The sequence below is a fragment of the Carettochelys insculpta genome, chromosome 8 (genome assembly GCF_033958435.1).
Source record: "Carettochelys insculpta isolate YL-2023 chromosome 8, ASM3395843v1, whole genome shotgun sequence".
Lineage (NCBI taxonomy): Eukaryota > Metazoa > Chordata > Testudines > Carettochelyidae > Carettochelys > Carettochelys insculpta.
Genome location: NC_134144.1, coordinates 2,643,025 through 2,663,934, shown reverse-complemented (window position 1 = coordinate 2,663,934; position 20,910 = coordinate 2,643,025).

The following is a 20,910-nucleotide window of genomic DNA, read 5'->3' as shown; positions in this document are numbered from 1 at the left end:
CCCAGCCACTGCTGCTCTGGAGTAGGGGTTGTCCTGGGGTCTGGCTTCTGCTGCCCTGGGAGCACTGCTTTGGGACCGTGTCTGGGAACACTGCTCCAGTGGCCCCGGTGCCAACTGTCTGGAACCATCCAAGCAGCAGCCACCCCCACTGCTCTGGCAATCCTGGGTTCAGCTGCCCCAGCTGCTGCAGAAGTCAGCGAGGTCCTGGAAAATCTGACTCACAACATCACTCGGAGTATGACGACGGGGGGAGCCAGTGAGATGGAGAACCGGGAATTAAGGGAAATACTTTGTCTCACAACATGTAATTAAACTGTGAGACTGCCTGCCGCACAAAGTCATTGAGGCCAAGAATTTAGGGAGATTAAAAAAGGCTTGAACGTTTGATGTGGATAACAAGAATATGCAGAGTTAAGCCCAGCTCTAGTAATTGGTGATGAGGTTGACCCCTAATGCAAGGGTGGTTTCCCACATTTGCCCACTGCGGGAGTCTTACACCTTCCTCTAAAACATCTGGATGGTGACTGTCCAACACAGACTACTGGAGTAGATTAACCTCAGGTTGTCTCCAATCTGGGAATTCCCTTTTCCCAGGAAACACATCTGTGTGATCCGCTGACACCACCTGTGCTCATCAGACATGTTGGCATTGACTGAGCCAAGGATAAAACTCCCAGAAAAAGGAGCAGGGCTTCCTCAGAGTGGCACAATAGCTGCAGAATAGTTTCCCACCCCATCAGTAGAGGGGCCAGAGGGGCAAACAATGCAAGGCCCCTGTGTTTATAGCCCAGAATGTAAGAACGGTCATATTGCATCAGACCAAAGGTCTGTCTAGCACAGTATTCTGTCTTCTGACAGTGACCAATGCCACATGTCCCAGAGGAATTAACAGAACACATAATCATCCAGGGATCACTCCCATCACTCATACCCCTCTTCTGACAAACAGAAGCTAGGGATGCCATTTTTTACCCATTTTGGCTAACAGCCATTTATGGACCTATCCTCCTTGAATTAATCTAGCTCTTTTTGGAACCCTCTTTAAAATCCTGATCATCACAACATCTTCTGGCAAGGAGTTTCACAAGTTGACTGTGTGTTGCATGAGGAAATACTACTTTTTGTTTGTTTTTAAAACTGCTACCTATTCACTTCATTTGGTGATGCCTCGTTCTTGAGTTATGAGAGCAAAGTAAAAAACTTATTTACTTTCTCAGCACCAGTCACGATTTTATGGACTTCTATCATATCCTCCGTTAGTCTCCTCTCTTCTAGAAGTCCCAGTCTTTTCTTAAATCTCTCCTCATATGGCAGATGCTCCACCCTGATGAGCAAATATGCTGTGCTCCAAGCCCTAAATAAGGGTGGAGGTGAGAGGTGGGTGAAGTAACTGACCATTTTTATGGCCTTTTTTCTGAACCTTTTCCAATGCTAGTATAGTTGTTTTGAGATGAGGCGACCCTACCTGTACACTGTATTCAGGGTGTGGGCGCACCATGGATTTATATAGAGGCAATAAGATATTTTCTATCCCTTTTTAAAGGTTGCCTAACGTTTTGTTTGCTGCAGCACATGGAGTGGATGTTTCCAGAGGCACTTGATTGCATCTCAGAACATCTAGACTCTCCTTGTCCATTGCCTTGTGCCTTGGTCAGTCATGCATGTCAATTTGTGTGTAACAAACACCATCCTGTGCTCGTAATGTTTCCTGTCTACTTTCCACTAATGTGTGTTACTGAATGGAGTGGAAAGCAGCTCAGAATCAGGCCCTGTGAAGCTATTTTTGACCCTGCCCCAGGCTCCGCGTGACCTTGTTCAAGTTACTTAGGTCCTGATACGACAGTCAATGGAAAGACTCTTCATTTCAGTGAACTTTGGCGTAAGCCTTTAATATTGGCACATCCCAGCTGGGAAATGCAGATAGTGATCTTAGCAAATGGCCTGACATCACTTCTCTGCAAATAGCAACGCATGGAACAATGCAAATCCATGTGCTTGTATCATACAGCACGTGGGACAGTGAAGAGTAGCTGGGGATCAGGGTCAAGGTGTAAAGTTTCCTCCTTTGCCATGGTCAGCTCATCACCTTTCCCAGGCTGTGATTAAAGTATAGAGCATGCTTCAGTGGTCCTCAGGAGAGTCTGAGTGCACGCTGGAAGTTGGCTGCATCCTCTTACAGTGTGTGGTTCATTCCAGAGATCCTTCTAAAGCAACTTCTGTTCTCGAATATTTGCTTCATTATTTCACGTTTGAAGAAGCCTAAATTATTGCTGGGAAACGAACCACACAGCAAAGAAACATACCCCAAATACTGCACCAAGGGACAAACTTTGGTCCCATTGCCATAATAACAGCAAGTGGGCAGGCAGCTATTGTCGACTTGATGTAGATCAGGCTTTGGTCTTAAGTCAGTGGAGCTCAGCTGATGGACCAGCTCCTCAGCTGTGGGGTAAGTTAAATCTCTGCTCCGGTTCTGAGAGAACCTTGAGCAGAATGGGAGAGTGATGCTGGAATCCCCAGGATCTAAACCCAGCTTTCTGTACATCTGCTTCCCAGCCGGAAGTGTGTGTTGAACTCTCACCCCAGAAGAGCATCAGGTGTAAGACCCTATGGGCAGAGCTGTGTAATCTGACAAACACACCCACTGACTTGGGGGTCCCCATATTAGCCTTGCTTCCCCATCCTCCCCAGGTCAGTCTCCTTCGGACTGAGCTATAACCAGCTCATCTTTATCCCCTTGCCCTCTCATATGGGGATGGGGCCACACTCATTCCAAGGCACCAGCAGGATTGAAGACTGAGTTTAGGTGGAATGCTTTCGGCTGAAAAGTTTCATCCCCATTGGGAAGGGGAGAGGTTTGCTTTCTTCCAGCTACCGCCCAACCTCCTCATCTTCTCACCTGACCATTGGATGCCTGGGATTCAGTCAATCATCAGAGATCCCCTAGTCACAGAATACACCCTGAGGATCTGATTCCTGACTCTCAGGAAAATCAGAAGTGCAGTGTGTGTCGTCGTATACGGGCTCGTGCACATCTTTTGAGCTGCTCAGGTTCTGTTCTTTTGAACCCCTCTGCAAAGTTGCTCTGTCTAAGCCATGCTGATCACGTGTGTTTGAAAATGACATTTTAATAAGGCATAAGAATGAGCCTGATGTTAAATCGCCTGTTTAGCATAATGATTTATATTTAGAGGCTGCTCCTGCCTGGTTATTAAACATCTATTTAACTACACAAATTAGCACATCTGTCAACAATGCTTAGAAGAAGAATAAAACTTTATTCTGTGGCGAAAGGTAATTTGAAACAAAAAGCTTGCCACATAATAAGCAGCTTAGTTTTGAAGGTTCTGGGACAACCTTTCTTATTCCCTGTCTTATTCTCTGCTCCTAGGCAGCAGTGCCCATAGCAACACTGACTGGTACTAGTAGGATGGCAACAATACTGCAGATATCCCTACCGGGAGAGAGGGGGAATCAAATCAACATTATCAGCTGGCTCAGCAGTGCTGTCTGTTGTCACTGCTCTCCAAACAAGGCTAAACAGTGCCAGGATGAGGTGAGAGATCCTGTATCCATCAGGGCAACTGACTGAAAATTACACCTTGCCTGGCTGAATATGGTTCCATAAGCCTTTCGCTTTATTAGCAACTTCCCTGTGCAGTCTAATTCCCGTGGGCTGGGGTTGAATGAAGAGAGGCTCATGTTTTAATTTTTACTGTCAGGAGTAATGGTAAGTGTAGGAGGAGGAATATTAATTACACCCAGCAGGCATTCTTCAAACTTAGAAACAACATACGGAAGGAGCCCAAGCAGTTTGAATATTGCAGAGACCGTTTGCATGGGAGTCTCATGCTAGGAAACGTGTGGAAGGTTTTTAGTTTGAGGGGATCAATCCACAACCTCATTGCCCTTGCCAGTGGCACCTTCCAGGTAGTTCAAACAACTGGCCAAGCCCCATACTTCTGGCACTCAGGATTCTCCAAGGCTGCTTTAAAAAGCCCTCTTAGTTTCAATTATGAATTTGTTGGTGCACAACACAAAGGATCTGATATTGCAACCCCCGTAGGCATCTACACCAGGGCACACTGAGTATAAAATGGTATGAGTCTCTTTTCACAAGCATTTCTTGCACTGCTGCAATTATCTGCAGGGTAAGAAGAATCAGGTCTGAGACATCTGACGTGTATTAGGACCAGCAATTCTGAGAGACGGGTTCTTTTAAATCCTTTATTCCTTATTTCAGAACAGGGAACTGGGGCTTCCACATCCTTCAGAAACTCTCTGTAGTCATGACCTAGATGCAAGACCAAGTTCCGTTCAGTACTACGTCTTCAGCTTTGCATTTGCCATTTTTCTTGATGTCACCATCATTTTCCTGCACCTTTCTGATGGGTCACAGCTTCTGTTTTTCACCCCCAGGAAAACTATCAATTAAATGAATCTGCGAGTCATGTCACCTCTCCATACCTTCCCCACCCACCTGCTGATGTGATGGTAAGCTATTTTGGGCCAATGAGTGCCTCTTGTTATGTGTTTGTACAGCACTAAGCACAATATCCTGATCGTTGCTGGAACCTCTAGGTACCAATCTACTACCCATCAAACAACGTGTCACTTTATTCATGTAGACTTCAGGGTTCTATTTCAAATACAAGCCAGTAAAATGAATAGCTCTATCCTCATCTCAAATGCACAGGATCTAAAGAGACCTTTGAGTGGGTTTCTCACAGATAGTGTTCTAGAGAGTCTATGCATTTTCATCTAATCTCTGTTCCCACCAGAGACTAAGGTAACCTACTTTTTCAGGCTACTAACTGACTCTTGTATTCAGCTTTAGTTTTTCCACCTCCCTCCCTGGGATCAATCCAAGAGTTTTATTCTGGGTTAATCAAGCTACACTGCAGTTTTCCCTCCTGTGTTGAAATACCAGACCAAGATTCTTCCTTCCATGCTTTAGATTGAAACAAACTTTAATCCAAATTGTTTTTCAGGTACTGGATGGATATTCTGGGCAGAGTTCCCCTCCCCAGAATAGCCAGTAGCCCCAGGGCCAGTGCACTTACTTAAGATGTAGGAAATCTAGATTCAAAACCATATTCTGAATCAGAACTGAACCTGTCTCCTACATCCTGTCTGGAGTAGGTCAGTATCTCATTTTTGCACACAAAAATAAATAATAGTCTCTCTGTGGCACAATGTAAAATGAGGAAAATCCTGAAATCTTAACAATTTTCATGGGACATAAAAATGATTTCCACTCCAACTGCAGCATGTCTTGGCCTGCAGAAGTTCTTAAGCCAAGTTCTATGTGTCCGAGATAAAATCTGTCTTTAAGCCAACGTATTTTTTGATTTCTCAGCAATGCTGGGATTTCTGTGTTCGGGAAATAATGCAGGTTAAATATCACTGAACAATGACAGCGGAGTCAGAGAAGGGCTATTTTTTCAGTCAAGTTGCTATCCCTTTTGAGCCAGGTGCAAGATTTGGGATGGTGTTACTAGTTAGGAACCTGCTGCTCCTGGGAATGCCTCAACAGACAAAAGAGCTTTATACAAGGGCCACTCCATCATTTTCTAAAGAAATCTTTAGACTTCCTCATCTTCATCATCAATCCTCACAAAACACTTTTACAATTGGAAAGGAATCAATTGTAGGGTGGTACAATGACAGCCCCAAACTCTCAAAGAAGAAGAATTTGAAACAAAGGTCAGAAATGGGAAAAGACTTCCATCAAAACCAAAGTGGCTGCAGCATTCTTTGGAGTTTGCAATATGCTGGCAAAAATCCATGGTTGGCTTTAAATCTACCCCTAAGTGCTATTGATTTCGTGCACTTGAAGTTTCAAACACTTCCATAACAAAAGCATTCAACGTAGCAGTGCCAAGAGTGGCAGGTTATAATTTGTCAGGAGGACTAAGTCCCTCAATGAAAACTTCCTACGTGTCTATTGGAAGATTAGCCTATCAAATCCAATGCTGTTTTGAAAGGTAAGCGTTTGAAACATGACTAATATCAATCGTATGTATTACTCACAAGCTGAAGCATAAAATAGATTAACATCTCTATGTAAATGGAGGACTGACTGCAGCACATTCAGAAAAACATCACTTGGTACGTGGGCTTTCCAAATTTAAAGCTCACAGAAGGAAACAGTCACAAGGCAGTGGGATGTGATTTTAGGTTAAATCAACTTCCAAAGAGCTGCCTCAGAAAGGGTCGAGTGCAGAGTCCCCACTGATCTCAAATGGTTTTGCAACAACTCTACAAGAACTCTGCTGTTTCCATGAAGGTTTTATTCTGTCTGGGTACTCACGGGGCCATAGTTATCAGAGTACCTGAGTCTGTTACAGATCTGGGTGGATTTTTATCCTCTCACTACCTCAAAAGGCATGGAAATATCTCTCACACACCCCCTATTTTACTGCTGGTGAATGGAGACAGAAAATAGAGCAAATGTGTTAGTCTCTCAGGTGCCACAGGACTGGTTGTTGTTTGTGATGCTACAGACTAACAAGGCTGCCCTTCTCAGACTGATTTACCCCGGGTCATGCAGGCCTTCTGGGCCACAGCCAGAAGCAAACCAAGTGCCATAAAATAGTCTTCCTCCTGACTCACTGTGTAACATATCCATAGCAAACCCTATTCTCCAGCTCAAAAACCCAACAGTATTTCTCAGAGCTGAAGGTGGACCCTATGAGGAACACTCACCCTTTTGAGATTTAGAGTGACGTGGAAACTCGATGGAGCAAATGGCTCCATCTCCATCATCCCTTTCTTTCTGCTTTCCTACATCACACCTGGTATTGGGCCTGGAAATTAACTCCAAGACTAGGCAGAGCAGCCACCTGTGACAGGGTTTGGCTAGAAAGCTCCAGAGGGGCATGTTTTCAAAGCAATGCATGTGGATTTAACAATGGCATTCTAACAAATGCCAAGGCAAATTGCAAGGCTAACCTCCACACAGACAAGCAGCTGAAAATGTACTCCATAGCGTCCAAGGGAGAGACCTGAAGTGCCTTCCTTCAGCTGAGGTTCCGAGTACTTGCATCTCTCCAGGACATCAGTAGATTAGTCAAATGCCCAGGCCCCATAGGAAAGCAAGAGGTTGAGTTTCTCAGATTTCTAAGAGTTCCTATTGGATGTCTGACAACCATTACAGTCTGCCAAGGCTATGAACAGGGCCTTACTTGAATCATGGGATGATTGTCAAGTGATTGCAACTTAGTTGTAGACAAGACATGGAAACAGGTGGAAAGGTTATAATGGACCTTTAAGTGACTGGCAGCAGGTTCCCCACCCCTGGGCAGGGTAGAGAGCTGGAGCTGGAAGCCTAGTTATGCGGGATCTGCCATTTCTACACAGATTAAGTAGGGCCGTGGCAACGAAGGATTTACACATTGGCATGTAACAGAGCTGCAGGGGCCATTTGGATTTACTGAGTAAATAAAATGCCTTTTTCTTAAATAAAAGCCTGAATTCATTGTCAATGCCAGATCTGCAGCCACCATCGAGTATGCCAGCTCCTTCGGCGACAAAAATACCACTCACGAAAAAGCAGAATGCTGCTTACACATCTGCTAGCAAAAGGCCCATCTTCTGGAAGCGGAGTATGTGAATATGGTCACTGATAAAGTGTCTGGCAACATGAGAGAAGATTCCCATATGTAACTGTGTAACAGCCTCCCTAGCTCATCTGCAGAAAGGAAGAGTTTAGTAATGGAGCTGCTCAACAGCAGCAAAATAGAAAATAAATGGCAAATGTTTTTCCCTCATTGAAGAATCGAAATTTGGACCATTGGGGTTAACTGTGTCGGCTAACCTGTGAAATACCCTCTCCCCATGCCAGAGTTGCTACCTATTTTACCATACCACTCATCATGCGATGCTCTATGGCCGTCCCCGTGCATATCCAATGTTGGTTCCTCTCAACTCTGTGGTTTACCCAGAGACTGATTCATCCCTGAACCAAATGCAGATGCAAACAGGGAAACTAAGCAACAGTAACCAGCCCTGGCCCTTCCATTGGGGCTGTCCTAAGAGATGCCATCACTTGGAGCTGGGGCTCTATGGTAGCTGGTGGAGTGGACTTGGCCACACCACCTCGCTTCATTGATGCATCCTCCTTCCGCTGTGTGTATCTATGCATCAGGGTCTCTTTCAGGAGTGTGCTTGAAGATCATGCCCCTTAAAAACATCCTGGCACCTTTTGAGACTTGTGCATGAGCCAGAAGAACTTCACTTCCTTACATTTTCTACATCATGGGGTTATCCTACATGTCTTGAAGGCAATGGCCACCTGCCTATTGAGGTCAATGGTGCAAGAACAGGCCAACACAGGGCAATGCTTGGGCAATATTTCCCTGAGGGGCAGCACTGGAAAAGGGAAGGTGGGCAGGATGAAGTGTTTGGGAGCCCTCTACTGAATCTGTCTTCTCTCCAAACATGGCTGGACTTGGGAAGAAAAGGTTAGGTTTTTGGTTTGAGTCTCTGTCAGCAAGTGACTGGAGCCTCCACCCTGGACCTCAAAACCCTTCTTGTTAACTTTGTCAGAACTGCTGTCTCTCAGGAATGTGTTGGCTTTGATGAAACAACATATATGGCTGGAAAAACATTAGTGGAAACGTGTTCAGGCCAGCTCTAGTGGTTGTGTTGGTCCTGATGCAACAATTACAGCGAGAGAGCTGGTGGCAGGTGCAAATCAGAAGATCAGACTAAATGTTCAGAGGGGTCCTATCTAGCCATGAACTCCCTCTCTTCTCTCACTCCAAGGCCGCTAGAGGGCCCCGTTACCTTTAACTACCATGTCACCAAATCATTTTTTGAAGGTTTTGTGCAAGAAGGATGTTTTCCCTTCCCTGGGTTGTTCTGATGTGTGGTGTTGGGAGAATTTGTTTCCTTTTCCAGTTTTGTTCAATTTTATTTTGAAAAACGGGAGGGAGGGGGAAGCTTCCCCCAGGAGGTGGTGTTAGAATCCTGAAATGCTGGTGATTTGATTGTAAGGCACACGTGTGCCTCCCCCACTTCTATACTCAGTGACTCACATGGCAATCAATAGAGGGATGATTACACCTGAGCATTCTGCTTTTCTCCTACCAGCACCACACAGTAATTAAAACACACACCCACACCCTCCGTAAGAGGAAGATTTGAAGAACTGGTTTCCAAATGTCCTCCATTACTCGCTCAAATTTCTGATTGATTCTTCCATGGGTCCAGCCTCTTTGCCCATTGCATTCAAGTTCTTCAGTGCTGCTGAAACATGGGGCAGGTCCTGACCTCCTGTTCCATTTGGTTCTAGAGCCATTTAAGGGGCAGAACATAAGCGTGGGGTCTTGACCACCAGCATTCTATTCCCCAGCCTGCTCATGGAGCATGGGAAAGGCACACCCCTCCTCCTGTGGCCCCGAGCGCTGCAATTTACAATGACGAGGAACGTCTCCTTCTTTTGCAGTCATGTTTTTACATACACCTCTGCCTTTGTATTTCTACTCCAGTCTATTGGATGAAGTGTGTATGTCCCAACAAATCCGTTGGACTCTAAGGTGCTATAAGACTCCGCATTGTTTTCCCACCTCCTTTGTCTGTTTGGATTGTTAGTGCTTTGTACGTTTTGTCTCACTGTCCGTACAGCCCATGGTGCAATGATGCTCTGTCCTCAGGGCCTCTAGAAGCTGACGCAGGTGGTGCTCGTGGCCTGAGCCTTGCTGTGCACAAGGCTGACGAGTCAGGGCTCACCAGCCCAGCTCCACTGCCAGCATTTAAAATAGTATTTTTAATGTACTGGGGGGAGGGGGTGCACTCAGAGGCTTACTCTGCAGAAGGGGTCACCAGCAAAAAAAAAAAAAAAAAAAAGCTGAAAACCACTGCATTCGTCTAGGGGATACGTTCTGAATACAATGCCTGTTTACTATGCACAGATGCACGCATAGAAGGTATACACAACGGCCAGTCAAGCGTTTTAGGCCCAAGATTTGACTTCTCTTCAAGCCATTCTGTTTTGAATAATTAATATTAACATTTACAAGAAAGTAAATGGACAGAAGGCAGTCATTTATCCCATTCATCCATAATACATGAGCCATGTGCCATAACACATCAGTAACAAACAGGGAGTGGGTCTGTCTTTGTATTTACACCAATCCGAGGGCCAGGGCCACCCAACACACTTGGTCATAAACAAAGCAGTTCTAATAAAGAATGGGCAGGAAGAGACATGAGGGACTCGTGGCTCATCCTCAGGGTAAACAGGAAGGTGCCAGCAAGGTTGAAGCTCTCTGCTCACAAAGGTTTCCATCAGTGCAAGTTTTTCAACAAGTACTTGGTCATAAGCATGCAAGTAGCCTCACTGCTCAGAAGGCCTTTGCACCTGCTTATGGTGTTATATGTGCTGGCTAATTCGGGGCCTTCATTCAGACATGGTAACTGCCCAGTTTGTCATTGCCCAACAAGTGAACATTTTCACCCCTTTGGCTGTATCTGCTAAAACATCCATACGCTTTTCTTCATACCACTGTCTTTGTCTGATGTGTGCTGCCCTTCTCCAAGCAGTAGCAGATATCCAGGATCCTGCAGGTTAGCCTCTCAGTAGAAGAGAAATTGGTGACATATAGAGTATGGTATCTAGTTAAGTATAACCAGTTTACTTAACACATATAGCAGTCCTGAAACAGAGGTGGTCAAACAGCATGCAGAGTAACCCCCTTTTTCCTCAGCCCAGTGCTAATTGCTGCTTCCTAGGGAGCAAAAATAACTGTATAGTTACACATCAAAGCAAAGAACAAGCTCTCCTGCTGCTAGGCCAGATCCTTCTCACTATAATTTGCCTTAAAACTAACATGTTTCCAAGAGTCAAAACTTGCCTCTGAGCATGACCCCCTTATAAATTAAAATCACTTTAAAATATTTAACACTATTATAAATGCTGGTGATGGAATGGGGTTGGGATGGAAGTTTAGGCAAGCATGTGAAAGACTGTGTGTAACTTGCCTCCAAGTCAGAGGACATTGTGAAGGCTAAGATTGTAACAGGGTTCTAAAAAGAACTAGATAAATTCATGGAGGACAGGTCCATCAATGGCATATTAGCCAGCCTGGACAGGGAAGATGTCCCTAGCCTATGTGTGTCAGAAGCTGGGAATGGGTAGCAGGTGATAATCACCAAATGACCCATCTGTTGTGTTCACTCTTTGTGGGGCATCTGACATTGGAGCTTTGGCATGACCCACCCTGGTCGTTTTTATGTGACTGTGCCCCCGCCCAAGCCTATTACTCTATCAACCACTGTCGTCTTTAATTCCATTCTGTTTCACAGCAATGCTGATAAATTAAAACTCTTCTACTTTGAAGTCTGGCTGAATCCTTTCAGGTTTTAATACTCAGCTTGTTGCACATTTTCAGACTCTGCCAGGAGTGTGTTTTAAGTAGTCATTATTTTTGTAAGACATGAAAAGTCAAGGGTTTTGTTTTGTTGCCAGTGCTGGCTGGGAAAAACCTATTCCTAAAGCAGTGCTGACGTAGTTGATGAGGCTGGTGGGCAGACAAAGGTATTTTGGAATGACTAGAAGGTAGAATTGTTTGAGCTGTTTATTTCGTCTCTGCTCCCAACAGGGAGGCTCCATGCAAAGTATTAATGTTTGTGGAATGGGGAAGAACAAAAGAAAGAAAGGGGAAAAATTATACTCAAGCTTCTTAGAAAGTAGTATAATAAACTGAGGGCGGGGTGTAAGAAGTAACAACAGAAAGAAATAACTGATTGACATTGTCCCTTAAGTAGATGGCTTAGTTCACACTTTTTACTCTTTCTAAGAAGACCTGGAACCTGCCTACACATTGAACTAATTCAAGCAGATTGCTATTCAAACCTCAGTCCCCTTCCTTGCAGCTGAATAATAAGAAAATTCAAGTACATTATTAGGATTGAAATTACTTTGTGAAAGGCCCAGATAACAGATAAAGGCACAATTTAAAAACCTTCAGGCCAGTCTATAGCACTGTAACAAGCCTGGCTTCCAAAGACCATAGTGTTTTTTGCCATGTACAGTCAAAGGTCAGGATCCATTACCTGTACTCATACTGAGTACCTTTATCAGCTAAAGAAAGTCCCAATGACTCAAGGAGTCAGGCACTGGTCAGAAAGGACTATCCAAATCTGAGCCATCGTTCGACACTTACAAGGGATTGACGTGCGGGAAGCATGTATATCACTTATAATTAGATAAGAAATGATTAATGCTATAAACAGGAGCCGCATGTAATCTTGAGGGCTGTAAGGGGGCAGATTATTTTAGTGATTTCTAGGCAGCCTTTTGGACTCCTGTTACAGCCTAGAATAATTGATAAATCATTTGTTAAACCATCTAATTGTTTTTATAAACACTTAGTAACATTCCTAGAATAGGACTGTGGTCATGCAAGGAACTAATTCAAATTTATAACCTCAAAAGATCAGCATCTCGTTTATAACATTTCTTCCCCCCATCACGCACACTCTTCTGGGTGTATTCTTCTTCAAAGTGTTTTTAAATGACATGATTGCTACAAGAAAAGCAATGGGCTAAGTATTATGCTTGCCAGGTTATCGATCTAGTGGCTTCTGAGCAAGAGTTGAATCCAGATAAAATATGTGCGTTTGGGTTTGGTTTCTGCAGATGCTCTTGGAGTAACAACTGTTAACATTACACCGTACTCCAGGGCAGTCAAGACCTCAAAACCCATGAGTCAGGAAATGTGATTTCCACCAGACCTAGAGAACTAGACTTGCCCTGCAGCTCCCTGCCAACACATTTGTGGTTTGACAAGGCTTTATTCCAGTTGGAAATCTGTTTCTCTTCCCTGTTGCTGTGTGAAAGGCCCCCAAGAACTGGGAAATTGATTCTGGCAGGGGAATTGTAGCCAAAGCAACTCCTATGCAAAGAGCTGTCAATACACAAAGAAAAGTAGCAGTGTTTGACTGATGCTGATTGTGGCCCTTTAAATAACAGGAAACACATCTGAGAGAAACCACACCCATAATATCCTTAGACCTGGCTTTTCCTTCCTCTCAGTACAACAATCAACCTTCTCCAGGCCCTTGTTATCTCTTCTCTCCTCTTCTGCAGCCTCCTCCTGTCTAACCTTTCTGACCTCACCCCTCAGGCCCATTCTGAATGCTGCTGCTAAGTTCTTTCTGGCCAGTTTGACCATGTCACCCACCTCCTGAGTCATGCTGCTGGCTCCCTCTTCTCTGCCTCATGAAAGTCAGACTCCTTGTCCTTCCACAGCTCTCCCCCACCCTAGTTCTTGTGCCTTATTACTCTATCCTCTGCTGAATTGTGTCAACCTCAACTACTGCTTCATTCTCTTCTCTCACCCTCACCTTTCCACTCCATCATGCGGCCCTTTAGGCATAAGAAATCCTCCCGAACTGGTAGGTAAAGCACAACCCTGTCCTCCATCAGATCCTTTCTCAGGGTCCACTCCTACTATGACGCTGTTAAGGAGCATCCACCCCCATGCAAGGCAGAGCAGATTACATTAGGTTAAATAATTCCACTCATGTGTGATTTGTTGAGTTAAGTTATCTAAACAACCCCCACGTTGATGGAGCCCAGCTGAGAAGGAACAGGTGGACCTCAAATAAAGTCAAGAAGTTCCAGACTGAAAAGGGTGAGAGGGAGAGGCTCTACACCTGCTCTCTAGATGTTAAGGAAACAAACTCTCCCAAGGGGAGAGTAAAATCCACAGGGAATCTAGGTCCTGCAGGAAGGGTTTATCCAGAAGGGAAGAAGAATAAAAATCTGGGTGAGTCACAGTAGGAAAAGGCTCAGAGAAGTGTTAGTAAGGTGGGATATTGTAGAATGTGGCTTCTGGGTAGAGAATCCCTGATCTGGAGAAGAGAGAGGGTATAGGTTCTTCCACCAGGGAAAGTGGCACAGACAGGGTAGTGAAGCAGAAGGTTGCCTGGGATAATTGCCAAATAGTACTTTGCAACCCCAGAAGGTGAGGACTATGGCGACCTAGGTAGGGGGTCAAGCCAGGAAACGAGAACTCTGGAGTTGTGGTAAGAGGAGCTGTGGGGAATGTAAATGAATGACAAAAGGAAACATTGGACCTGGAAGGAGATAGTCCCCAGAGCTGCTTGGAGGAAATGCCCCATCAGTGAATGTACTGGGTGGCAGACACCTGCAGTAAGTTGCTAGCTGATAAGTCTGGGCATGGGACTACCTGGGAGCCCAGGTATTCTTTTTTTGATGCAGACCTTTTAAAAACTAAGTAATTCAAACCCATCTAGGTGCATGGATCAAGTGTCAGGATCAGGCCTTGTGTGTTTGTACAACACTGCAGCTGCAGTGGGCCCACAGTCTTGGTTGGGTCCCTGCCCACTTCTGTGATACAAATAATGAGCGTGAGTCATAACAATTTTAAGAGATTTTAGCTGTTTAAGCTGTTCTTCTGCTTTTGAATAAAGCTGGATTTTTTTTTCCCTGAGGAAAATTAGAAACAGAAATAGGATTTATGACTCCAAGTCTGCCAAGACCTTGCACCTGCTTAACTTAAACTACGGGAATAGCTTCATGCCTCCCCATTCAGTCTTAGCAGACAGGCAAATCGTTGGTATAGGCAGTGGCCGGGGCTGGGGGGGTGCGGTAAAGATAGAGTGCTGACATACAACTACAGTGCAATCTCTCTCCAGCCTAGGAGGAACAGATACAGGGACAGATCATTAAGGACATGCCCAGTCCTGAGAGATTTAAGAAGTCGTATTAAGGTTCATATGAGGGGTGTGATTGGTTTGCTAGCCCCATTAAATTGGGAGGGTACCCTCAGCCCCTGGACCCTTTGCATTTAGTCTTGTTTTTATTAGGCACCTTTTTAAGATGGCGTTTGGTTGCTTATCACAGCTTGGTGAGGGCGTGCCTCACTGTTACAGTGGCTGAGGGGAGACGTGTTCCTCCCTCCACAGAGTCACCAGCAAGAAACCCTTGCAAAGAAGGGGAAGATTTTTAAGCGCTGTCTAGCGGAAAGGAGCATAGACACTGTATCCTGTCATGAAGGAAAATGTGCCCAGTCATCTTACAGAAGACAAGGCTGAGGTGGTAGTAGCACAAAACCACCACCTGACAGAGCTGTATAATTAAATGGCAGGAGTCCACAACAAGAGAAGATTTCTTTGCCAGTTCACCAGAAACTGCCCTTCACGGCGAATACAACCACTGCAGAGCTGGGTCATTTCCAGTGTGTTCGGAACAGAATTAAGCTCTATCCTGCAATGAGGGTCCCCACATGTAGAGCTTGGCTTAGGACCAAACAAGCCTTCGATATCTTTAGCATATATAGATTACCAAGCAGGCCCTTAGCTTTGTTATCTTGTTACTAGTACAGCTGGACATGGATTCAATGTTTGTTATGCTCTGGGTCCTCAGGTTCACTCCTCACATCCCCACAGTGTGTATCCTCTCTCACAATCACAGCTCTCTTTCTTTGCAGCTGAATCCCCACTCCCTGACCTTGGGTGCTATTTAACCTCTGTCAATAACGATGACATTCTAGTCTCCTGGCCATGAATTTTATTCGAGGCTAGAATGAGGGATGTGTAGTGTTTTCTTTCTGAACCTTTCCCAGTCTCGGGTCACGTGCCTGTCTTACGGATAAGAGACAACATCAAAATCCCTTCCCTGAAATTCAGATTCTTTATTTTCTAGACTGTTTACTTTCTAGGTGATCCTCTAAACCAGACCTTTACCACAATGATTACCAATCACCCTATTCTGGCACCAATAATCAATGTCTTGAGAGAACACTCCTCAAAAACACCTCCGGCACATACTCCAGGCTGGGAAGACAACTTAACACCCTGCTCTCCAGCCTCGCTTGACCAAGTTCTGTGGGAGGATGGCCTACCTTTCACCCTTGACTCTCGGGATCTTGTAATTGGGTCCTTGGCCTGTGAGAGCCCCTCCCCTCCAGCTGACCCCCTGCCACCCTGGAAGACCATATGGTATTCCACCCTGGTTCCATGTCTTGCCAGGGATGTAAACTGGCAGCTCCTTCATGGTGATGGTAGCAGAGGTGTGAACCAGGCATGATTCAACCCCTCTCCCTGATACTTGCCCCTTCCATGGTGTGAGGAAGATAATGGCACACATCTAGCTCAAGTGTGCTAGGCCAGATGCCCTCTTCCATCTCCTCCAGAACCTTCTCCATAGGCTCTGTCTGCATCCTCTCCCCGCTCCCCCGGTGTACAGTTACACCATCCATGGCCCCAGGGAGTCACAAGGTCTCCCGGCCATTCACCATACCAGGAGGAGGCTTCTAGTTGGGGATGTGCTCTATATCTGTAGGGCCTATTTCCACTCCTCCTTTGGCTCAAGTAGGCCCAGAGCTCCTCTGAGCCACATTTGCCAGCTCTGAGAATACCTTCAAGGAGCTCTACCCAGGGTAAAAGTGACTCTCTCTGGTTCCCCGCTTTTGAACTAGTGACCCTCGCACCTGTCCTTTATTTTTCAGTGGTTATCTCTGGATTCCAGCTGAGTCCAGCGGCTCCTCCCCTTAGACTGGGGGAAGGACCTTTCAGAGGACTGGGAAGACACTGCTTACTCCCAGATGGGCCCTACAGGCTGGCATGTTTATGACCCTTCTCAGGTGAAGAGACAGCTAGCTCTTGCCTCTTGCACAGGACTGAGCCAGAGTCCCTCTTTCTCTCCCTGCTTCCAGACCTAGCACTGGCTGCAGGTATAATGGGACAGGGTTAGATGAGCTGAGCGTTCTCCTTAACCTCTGGTGTGCAACCCATGGTGGCAGTCGTGCAAAATAAATGGATGAGATAACCTGGCCAAGGCATTGGTGTGTTTCCTGTAGTACGCTGTCTGTCGAAGGAAAGATTTAGGAACAACAGGACAGCCAATCAATGCTTTGGGTATTGCAAAAACATTCTTGACCGGGGCTGTCAGCAGAACTGCTGGCAGAATTTAAAGCAGGATCTGTAATTCTGGTCTCCCAGCATGTACAAGTGGGTGAGATGGAAAGGGAGGTGTTTTCTCTAACTCTGCTGGAGCAAAAATGGACCCTGGCTGCCCATTCTTTTCCTTAGAGGGGTAGCTGTGTTAGTCTGTCGCTTCACAATAACAAGCAGTCCTGTAAGCCTCTGAGGAAGTGGGTCTTATCCATGAAAGCTCGTTATCTAATAATACATGTTAGTCTTTAAGGTGCTACAGGACTGCTTGCTATTCTTTTCCTTGTGATTTGTTGACATTGGTTTTGGTTTTCTAAGCTGCCATTGCAAGGAAAAAGGCTAGAAACACCAGTTTTTTTCTTTTGTTATTTATGTGAAGAGACCAAAGATGAGAACATGGTTGTAATGAGCAAGTTCAGCCACCTCCAATTTCAGAGAAGCTGAGTTCTCTTTGCATCTTTGGCCTAAGTACAGGCAGGCACATTTTAAACAGTGGTTTCATTATCCCCTTGAAGCCATGTGTTTTGGGTTTACTTCTTATCCCCCGCCGATGCCTCCCCCTGTCCATTCATCTGTTCCCCTCCCATGAAGTATGTCTCCTGGTTTTGGGAGGGACCGCCCAGCCTGGAATTTTTACAGTCATGATCCATGCAGCTAACATTCCCAAGATGGATTCAATTGGCGAGAGGCTCTGTAGCCAGCCCCCTTGGACAGCAAATGTGTTTCTTTAAATGTCACTGGCCCACACAAGCTGAATACCTATTAGTTAGAGCATGCAACAAATCCAAAGCACAGCTACACCCTTTATGTAGTGTGAAGAGTAACTCATTTTAGTTCCTTCACGACCCTCATATTTACTACATTGTTCATTAAGAGTAAAGAAGTTGGATTAGTTTGAGGTAGAGCTTCCCAGTGTTTTCTTCCCTGTGAGCTTATAAGAGCCACCTTTAACAAATGTCAGTAAGGTATAAAAATCATACTGTTTGACATTCAGTGAACAGTTAAAACACTCACCACAGGAATCAAAATGCAAAAGCAGCTACCTAAAGTCAATTGGTAAGCCATAGACTGCCTTGTTCATGCTGAGTAACTCTTTTTCTCTGGTATTGGAGGAGTAGCCGTGTTAGTCTGGATCTGTAACAGCAACGAAGGGTCCTGTGGCACCTTATAGACTAACAGAAAAGTTTTGAGCATGAGCTTTTGTGAGCACAGACTCACTTCATCAGATGCTGGTCTTGGAAATCCTTTTTCTCTGAAATCTTTTTCTCTGGCTAGTCAGATGCTCCATGATCTGGGCAAGATTTGCAAAAGAGCATGTGCGGAAAATGTGGCCTTAGGGGAGCTTCAGGGGAGGAGTAAATTTGAAAATCTAGGCCCAAAAGTGAGCATTCAGCTCTTGAAAATCTGTCTATATGCCCAGGTGAAAATATGTTTCAGAAAGAAGCCTGGACCACACAAGAAAAGATTTGTCAGTGTGGCTGGTACAGCTATGCTGGAAAACCATCCTAGTGGATATGTAGTTTGTAGATGGAGAAGAGTTTTTTTTCCCCCTTGTGGTTGATACTGGGGTTTTTGCGGGCACAGCTATGCCACGTAAGGTGTGGGTTATTTTTTCACATTGCTAACCAGTATACCTATGCAGCAAAACTTTGACATGCAGCCACCGGGTCTTAATATCCACCCAGCATCCTCTTTCTATTCCTGTTCTGTGGCTACTGCAATTTGGTGGATCTCTGCCTGGAGAGGAGCTAGTTAACTCAGAAGTGAAAAAGCCTCCCAGACCTACTAGCAGAACATCAAACCAGTAAAAGAGCCACTCAGCTGTCAATGAAGCAGTTTAACAGGTGTGCACTGTCAGTTTCAGAATTTAGGGTATTAGTCCACAATCTAAATTTGCTTTTAAAATATCCCATTAGTGTGTTGCTGAAGGTTTATCAAATCACATCTCTAAAAAATAGTCTTTCCTTCCCCATGCGCTGCCATTAGGCATATGGGCACTGCTTTTATACTACTTGTAGGGTTCCATGAATCCTAAGGAGAGTCCTGAGAACACCTCAGGATTTGCATGTCCTGTAAAGGGGGGATGCAGGTAACAGAAAGATCCCACGTGCAGCTAAGAGCTGAAACATTCACTGCCCCATTTCATTTCTAATGGTTGGTTTAGGGGAATAGCATTTATCGAAACAAGCTGCAGGATTGCCTGGGGCATTACATTTCCAAGTGGCTTATCTTTTCCAGCCTAAGGAAACCTATTCCAAGCGGCTTTTTAATTCCACTGCCTGATTTCACTCCTGCTCCGAAACATGCGGTCCCAAATCGTCGTCTGGAGTGATGAAGGTGGTTTAATCTGAATTTATTTTTAAAAGGTTTAGCTGCCAGGTGGGTGGGGAATTAAGACCAAGTGTTCTGCTGGTGTAACTCCATTCATATGCATGCAGTGATGCTGACAGAGCATATGGCCCTAAATAATTTCTACTTTCACATGCACGTCTGTAACTTAAACTGAGGATGTAAAAGAATAGTCACTGATCAGTCTGCTAGTCCAAAATATGGACCAGTGCTGCTGCCTCACTTAAAAGAAGGGAAAGGTGATTAGGCCTCAACTGGAGTGCTGTGTCCAGTTCTGGGATAGAAGATTTCAGAAAGATGCGTCCACAGTGAGAACGTTCAGAGAAATTGATTTCAGACACATTGATTCTAGCTACCCAATTGCTGTGGCTAGAATTCTGTATGGGAAATCGACTTGCCAGCTTAATGAAGACCAAGCCTGAGTGAGGTGGCATGAACCAGCTGCAGGTTTTTCAATGCAATATAGAGATATCCTTAGCTTCCCACAAGGACCAATGAGGCATCCAACACTCCTGACAATGTAGCCATGACAGTGCCAACAAGTTTCTGTGCTGCTAGCACCAGGATGGTTCACCTTCCAAAATTCCCAGCCTTGCAACAAGATCCACGTAAACTGGCTTTGTAGTGGCCCAGTCAGCGCAGGGATTTATACCGATAGGGATATTTGAGTTTTGGGGGCGGAGCTGGAATAGCAGTCCCAAGAGAGAGCATTAAAGAGCATTGGCACATGTAGGCAGAAGCCTGAATAGCTCCACCTTCCACCCTGTCTGACAGAGCGGCTATTTCTTGACTTCTCTCAGGGGAAAGAGAAGGGTAGTTGGATTTTAAGAAAAAAGGGCTTGCTTAAAAAAAAGAGAACAGTCTTTCCACTCTGTGCTTGTGCTGAGGGAAACAAGTTTACATTCAGCATCAACAGTCAATCCAAAACATATTTCCAAGGGAAATCCATCATTAAATCTGAAACCGTATGATAGCGGGAAGAGGGAGATGACTGTGCCCATGAGATTTGTCAGCCGCAGCTGTTCCCGTTTGTTTAGTGTAAAAACTGCCCCTTGAAATGTCTGACCGAGATAAACACACTAACAGCTGTAGCTATTTCTCATAAGCAAACGAGTGACCTGCGTTAAAGCAGTGAAATCTTAGTTCAGATTCCTCCAAGTCAGAGCAACAAGAAGCTTTCTTTGTTCTGTGGCGTACAATAGCTGCCCAGGGCTGGTGGGATTCAGAGGGGAATTTAAACAGAAGCAACCATAAAGGGGACAAGAAAATGTATGGCACATTTCATAAACTTTCTATTTCTGTTATTGGACCAGCACAACCCTCCTGAGGGAAAGCCCATGGAAAGGGACTTAGGGGGGGAAATCTCCTCATAGGGATCCCCCACAGAAGTCCTCCTCACCTTGGAAAAGGCTGAAGGGCCCATCCCTAAACTTGGGAAACCCCCAGTGGACTGTGAGGAGTCTGTGGGAGGCCAAGCCTACCCCCATACATTGTTGTCCTTAAAGGCCCAGCTCCTGAACTCAAGTGGCTCCGTGGTGAATTCAGCCTTCATTCTGTAAGAAATGAGTTCTGGAGAACGCTTTGAAATGTGACTGCCAGTGCACCCTAAAGGCTCAAAAAGCAGAAGGCAAA